At 36.4% G+C, this 7,150-nt stretch overlaps 1 protein-coding gene across 1 annotated transcript in view; it reads right to left on the reverse strand.

Moving 5' to 3' along the window:
• The window catches only part of LOC110029474 (elongator complex protein 3), a 32,011-nt gene that overhangs the window by 19,758 nt on the left and 5,103 nt on the right, over positions 1–7,150 (reverse strand).

Consider the following 7,150-nt stretch of genomic DNA (forward strand, 5'->3'; position numbering starts at 1 on the left):
CATTCATAACAGAACAGTTAGGGTCAATTTGGGCCAGCTGCAGTGCAACAACTGTAGACGAAGCTGCTATTGGGAAGCTGTTGAGAAGCTGTCTATTTGGTTAATTCAGTTGTGCATCAGTTGTGTTATAATTATTTTTAAAAAAAAAAGGGTTGTATTGCCCTTGTATACATATGTTAGAAGCTGCTATGGGGAAGCTGTTGAGAAGCTGTCTATTTGGTTAATTTAGTTGTGCATCAGTTGTGTTATAATTATTTTTTTTAAAAAAAGGGTTGTATTGCCCTTGTATACATATGTTATTTTTAACATAACCATTTCAGGAATAATTTATGAAATGTTCCACATATATATATCATTGAAAAAAGAGTCATGAGATTAATCATGTCTTTATATGATGGCATACAGTCATCGCTCATTAACTAATGCATTTGCAATTTGTTCTCACAACTGAATCATATCTCCGACACCCTATCCATTCTACGTGCAAGGGTCACATATCACAATCATTTCTGTAAAATTGATTCCCAAGCGATACTCATATATTTCAAGAGGAACAGTCGATTGATTTTCATCAACAATATTAAAATAAATGTAAGATGTATGACGTTAATAAATATAATTGTGGGGAGTCATTGTTGCAGCAACAATCTTCATCTACTTCCTGAATGGATATGCAAGTATGTCTCGAAAAATAACACAATTTTTTTCCTAAACATTGGAAACAAAATACAGAGAGATCAAAATATGCACGAACATAGCCACCATCAAATACCCACAGAAAGTAAGCATAGAAATATTGAATGCAGAGAGATCAAAATCCTCACATCAAAATCTCACTAGAAAAAAACCTCCCCATACCATGAAAATGCAGAGAGATCAAAATCCCCACATCAAAATCTCACTAGAAAAAAACCTCCCCATATACTACTCAAAACATGAAAACTCAGAGATATCAGAACCCGTATAGAAAAAGCACCATAGGATAAATAGGCATTGGTAGAAGCGAAGGCAAACACATACATGTAAAAGAAGAGGGATCTTCACAAGCAATAAAAACAAATTGACGAAAACAAACCCATGAAAATCAGAGCAGAGATCGAAGAAACTTCCAAAGAAATCGGAGCAAAGAGGGAAGAGAAAAAGAACAAAGATCAAAGGCGCCTCTCTCTGGATCTCTCGCCTTCGCACACAAAGCGGCTCGAGAGGTTAGGGCAGAGCAAAATCAAGGAAATTGAAGTGGGGGAGAGCGCTTCGAGCGAGGGAGTGGCACTAAGAACAATAATAAGAAATATGAAACACTAGCTACTAATCTTGTGTTAAATTGATATTAAACACGTCATGGCGTATAAAATAGGGGAATAATGCATTAAAAAAAAGTCATTAATCGCGGTAGCGGACATCGACGCTTCCTCACAGTTGCCCCAAATGCATGGTTAGAGGCTATTTAGCTATCACACTTAAATAAAATATACATAAGATTTAGCCAAAAATCCTACCAAACAACAAAATAAATGCAGGCATAAATTCTATTGTGCCATATATCCTATTTCATGTCAAGAAAAAATCGGGGATTTACTAAGTTCAGCTGTTCCGCAAATACAATGAATTTAGACGAGCCATGTGGACTTGTCCTTTGCATTCTTGTCATGTTGTAGCAGATGGGTTCACTTTATTTCTTTACAGGACACTGATATTCATCTCTAACAGCCAACATCTTCGTCATCCTCCATCTTATTCCCTCCTCGCAATCCCTCACAGCGCAACACCCTACCTCAATCTCATAGCTATCCTTAGTCCCTCAAATCAAGATTCAGATTGTTTAGGGTGAAATCAAAGAACATGCACCTAAAATAAATCTTGGATGGCCTTGCTCATGATGAAAGAAAGCAAGAACAAGGCCATCCAAGATTGGGAACACTCTACTAAGGTATATGAGCTAAGATCCTTCCTGGGGCTTGCAAACTATTATCAATGATTAATAAAGAGCTATTCTGCAAGAGCTGCTCCGTTGAAGGACTTACTCAAGAAGGATTAAGTCAAGGGAATGGAACAACAGGCATCATGAAACATTTGAAGATCTCAAGAAGGCAGTCAGTGAAAAGCCCGCACTTAGCCTTTCTGATCATACTAAGGTACATGAAGTAAACACTAATGCATTTGACTTCGTCATAGGAGGAGTACTCATGCAAGACGGACATCCAATTGCACATGAAAGCCAAAAACTTAATGAGACAAAGCGTCGCTACACGGTCCAAGAAAAAGAGACGACAACCATCATATATTGTCTTCGAGTATGGAGGCACTACATACTCGGCTCCAAATTCAAGGTCATCAGATAATGTTGCCACCAGCTATTTTCAGACCCAAAAGAAACTAAGGGCCCGTTTGGGGCAGCTTATTTGGTGCAGTGACATTTTGAAAACGCACCTGACCTGTTTGGGTAAACTGTGTTTTGGCAGCTTATGTGCTTTCAAAATGTTGAAAACAGTGTTTTCACATTGCACCTAGATGTGTGGTGACAGCTTTTTGACAACGGTCTTGCTTTTCCAAAAAAATAAAAATATATAATAGTCATCGCACCTAGCTTATCAGCAGATTATTTTTAATTAACTTAGCAGCAGATTATTCAATAAGTTGCAGCTGCCCCAAAAAAGTAGTAAGTCCCAAGCAAGTAAGATGGAAATATTTTTTGGCAGAATTTGATCACATCTTGGAGTATAAACCAGGAAAAACGAATGTAGTAGCAGACGCACTAAGCCGAAAAACAAAACTTACACGCATTTCACAAGTCTCCAGCTCCCTCGAAAGCATAATCAATAAAGGGTTGAACTTTGATCTGCAAGCCCAAAGTATTATAGCTCTAGTGAAGGAAGGAAAGAGTATAAAGTTCTGACTAGATGAAGATGTCTTTTACACTAAAGGTCAGTGCATCTACAGACCAAGATGGGGCATCATAAGAAATAAGCTAATCAAAGAATGTCATGACTCTTTATGGGTAGGACATCCAGGTATGAAGCGAACCCTAGCACATCTAAAAATAAGTTATTATTGGCCAGAGATGAAAGATGGGGCATAAGAATATGAGCGCACTTATCTTGTTTGCCAACAAGACAAAGTTGCCCTTCAACAACCAGGGGGGTTGTTGGAACCACTGTTTATCCCTCGGAAACCATGGGAGAACGTTTTTATGAACTTCATCTCTAGCTTGCCAAAGTCAGACGGATTTGGAAGCATCCTGGTCGTGGTTGATAGGTTCAGCAAGTATGCAACATTCATTGCTGCTCCCACTGACTGTACTGTTGAAAAAGTTGCAAGGCTCTTTCTCTGCAAAAGGTAAAACTATGAGGAATACCACAAAGCATTGTCAATGATCGAGATCCGCGCTTCACTAGAGATTTTGGACTGAATTATTCAAGATGTTGGGGTCAGATCTAAACTTCTCTATAAGTTTTCATCCTCAAAGTGATGGACAAACTGAGAGGATCAATGCCTCGTTAAAGCTATATTTGCGTCACTATGTAACCGAAAATAAGCAAAATTGAGCCAAATTGCTGGATGTGGCACAATTCTCTTTTAATTTACAAAAAAATGAATCCACCAACAAAAGTCTTTTCAAGATAATAATGAGACAATAACTGATAACTCCACGCTCCCTTACAACCAACTATGAATCCAGCAGCCTTCAATTTTGTCAAATCTTGGAATGAATAAAGGGAGCTAGCTCAAGCAACATTACACAAAGCCGCAAGGAGGATGAAGAAGTGGGTAAACAAAAAGTGAAAGCACATCGAATTAAAGAATCAGATCTAGTCCTAGTAAAGCTTGTACCCCAACAGTTCAAAACATTTCGAAAGGTACATAAAGGATTAATTCGAACATATGAAGGGCATTTTGAGGTAATGAAGAAAATGGGAAAGGTCTCTTACAAACTCAACATTCCACCAAAATTAAAGATACATCCATTCTTTCATGAAAGCATGTTGAAGCCCTATCATGAAGACATGGAAGGCCCTTCAAGAGGGTTTTCCAAGAGAACTCCTACAGCCGTTATCACCTCCTTTGATAAAGAAATTGAAGAGATACTGACAGACAGAATGATCAAACGACGAGGGGTGTCAAACAACAAAAAGTATCTCATCAAGTGGAAAGGATTATCTGATAACGAAGCTAACTGGGAGCATGAAGACACACTGTGGCAATTCAAAGAAAATATCCAACAGTACCAAGAGAATGAGGACATAGCATGCATAAGGAGAGTGACACACCCCGCCATCTTCAAGGAAATTGGTAAGAAAACCACGAGATGGAAGATTCTAGATGGAGGAGAGCTATCCAAGCAACTATAAAATATTCCACCACATTCTAGAGAATGGTCCAAGGATAAACTCAAGAATAACTTAGAAGAATTTAAGGCCACGTATGTATATAAGAATAATAAAGAACTCTCTAGAAACTAGGCTATTCTCATGTAATCTAGAAGTTTCCCTTGGGCTTGGGGGCTATAAATAGGAGTCCCTCCTCTCATTTGTAACCATCCAAGAAAACCTTTCAAAATTCCAAGCTTTCAAGTGTTGTAATCATTCTTTCTTAGTGAAGTGTTCATTTCTCCGATACTTCCCCTGACTCTTCTCCTTAGAGTGTTTTATGTTTATAAGTTCAAGTGTTGTGAGGGTAGGTTGATTTAGTGCCAAGGAAAAGCGCTAAAGTCGCACGGGTGAAAAAAGATAAGTTAGTCCGTAACAATATGGTCTCCTTAATAAAGACCTATTTGGCTTGCACAATTCATTTTACTTAACCTTTAGTCAAAACATTCTTGAACAAGTTCTATCACAGAAAAAAACATTGAGCATATTAACTTGGAAAAAGTTGTAATAGGCTTCAGAAGTGTGGGACACATTATATTCATGTATGAATGAATTTTCCTCTCCTGTTGGGTATGTCAAGTCTTATTAACGTGGGAGCTCCCAATCTAGGAGAATTCGGAACTACAATACTACAGAATCAGTACGCATCATTAACGTGGGAAGTGGGACTGGACCAAGAACTTCTGATTTTTTTTCTTTTTTATTTCATTTCTATTTCACTATTTCTAATTAGTTATTTCTATTAGTGACTATTTATATCTTGTAATTTTCTTTTTTTAGAATTTTGCCATTTTTAGTATTTAAAGACGTTGTTCTCTGTTTTATGTTCTTCGGAGTGCTGTATCATTTCCCTTTATAAATGATATGTTTGTATCTTGTTCAGAAATAAGTAGTGAATCCCTCCTCGCAGCTCATGTCTCGTCGTTCATCATTTGAGTTGTTTTTTGAGTCAGGGAAACTGTCAAACATCATTTATTTTCCTCCAAACGTCGTCAACCGCCCATATTATCATCACCTTATCATATGGTATTAAAGCCTAACAAGCCCTCGATTTTCTAAGGTTTGGTTTTTCATGTCCAAATCCAAAATTATAAAAAAAATTCACCACAACCAATCATTTCTACTGAAATTCCTAGCCACAATCCTAAATTTTCAACATTCAACTTTTTTATCTCCAACAAAATTCCACCCCGACAATGATCACTGAAACCCTAAACTTTGATCAACATATTATCTACAATACTACACTTGTCAAAACCTTGATCAACAACAACAAAGCCTTAATCCCACTACGTGGGGTCGGCTACATGAATCCTTTTTCTCCATTGCGTCCTATTTAGTGTCATATTTTCATTTAGTTCTAGTAAATTAAGATCATTTTTAATACAATAAGCCCAAGTCTTCCTAGGTCTACCTCTGCCTTTCTTAACACAAGTCGAATTTAAAACATCTACTCTCCTAATCGGATCATCTAATGGTCGACGTTTAATATGACCAAACCATCTAAGACGACTTTCTCTAATTTTGTCTGTCACAGGAGCTACACCAACCCTATCACGAATATATTCATTCCGCATTTTGTCTCTAAGTGTAAAGCCACTCATCCACCTAATCATTCTCATCTCGGCAACACTTAACTTATTATTATGCTTCTCTTTTAAAGGCCAACATTCAACGCCATAGAGCATTGCAGGTCTCACCACCATCTTATAAAATTTTCCTTTCAGTCTAAGCGGTACTTTTCTATCACATAAAAGGCCCGAAGCATTCCTCCACTTTAACCAACCAACTTTAATTCTACTATTGACATCCCCATCTATAACACCATCGTTTTGAACAACAGACCCGAGATATCTAAATAGTTCACACCTTTTAATAATTTGATCACCCAAAGTTACACTTCTGACACTAGAGCTAGTACTACTAAAATTACATTCCATGTATTCAGTTTTAGTTATACTCAAAAGAAGGCCTTTAGACTCCAATGTAAATCTCCATAATTTAAGTTTTTCCTGGGTTTTTTCTCTTGTCTTATCCACTAGAAGTATATCATCAGCAAAAAACATATATCAAGTTACATTCTCCTGTAAATGCCCAATAAGACCATCCACAACTAAAGCAAAAAGATATGGGCTTAAGGTTGATCACTAATGTAATCCAACAGAAATAAGAAAATATTTGGTCAAACCTCCTTCAGTTCGAACACAAGAAACAACTCTAGTATACATATTTTTAATGATTTGAATATAAGGCATATCAACATTTTCTTTTCTACAACTCTCCAAAGAACTTTTATTGGAACCTCAACATAAGCTTTTTCTTAAAAAAAAATCATATATAAATCCTCCTTACTCTCTATGTACTACTCCAAAACTCTCATTGAATGTATAGCTTTCATGGTAGAGCTACTCGGCATAAATCCAAATTGATTAGTAGAAACATTTGTATCACGTCTTAACCTATATTCAATTACTCTCTCCAATAATTTTAATGTATGAAATAATAATTTAATTTCTCTATATCTCATTTATTCTTAAAAATGGTAATTTTAATGTATGAAACAATAATTTAATTTCTCTATATCTCCTTTATTCTTAAAAATGGGAACCAAAATACTCTTCCTCCACTCCTCAGTCTTATTTCTAGTTTTTAAAATAAAATTTAATAAGCAACCATAATATTAGATGTAAGTATTAAAATAAGGGACCAAAATAATCTTCTTCCACTCCTCAGGCATCTTTTTAGTTTTTAAAATAATATTAAAGAGTTTAGTAAGCCAAGAAACT

This window comes from Phalaenopsis equestris, unplaced genomic scaffold (genome assembly GCF_001263595.1).
Source record: "Phalaenopsis equestris unplaced genomic scaffold, ASM126359v1 Scaffold000577, whole genome shotgun sequence".
NCBI lineage: Eukaryota > Viridiplantae > Streptophyta > Magnoliopsida > Asparagales > Orchidaceae > Phalaenopsis > Phalaenopsis equestris.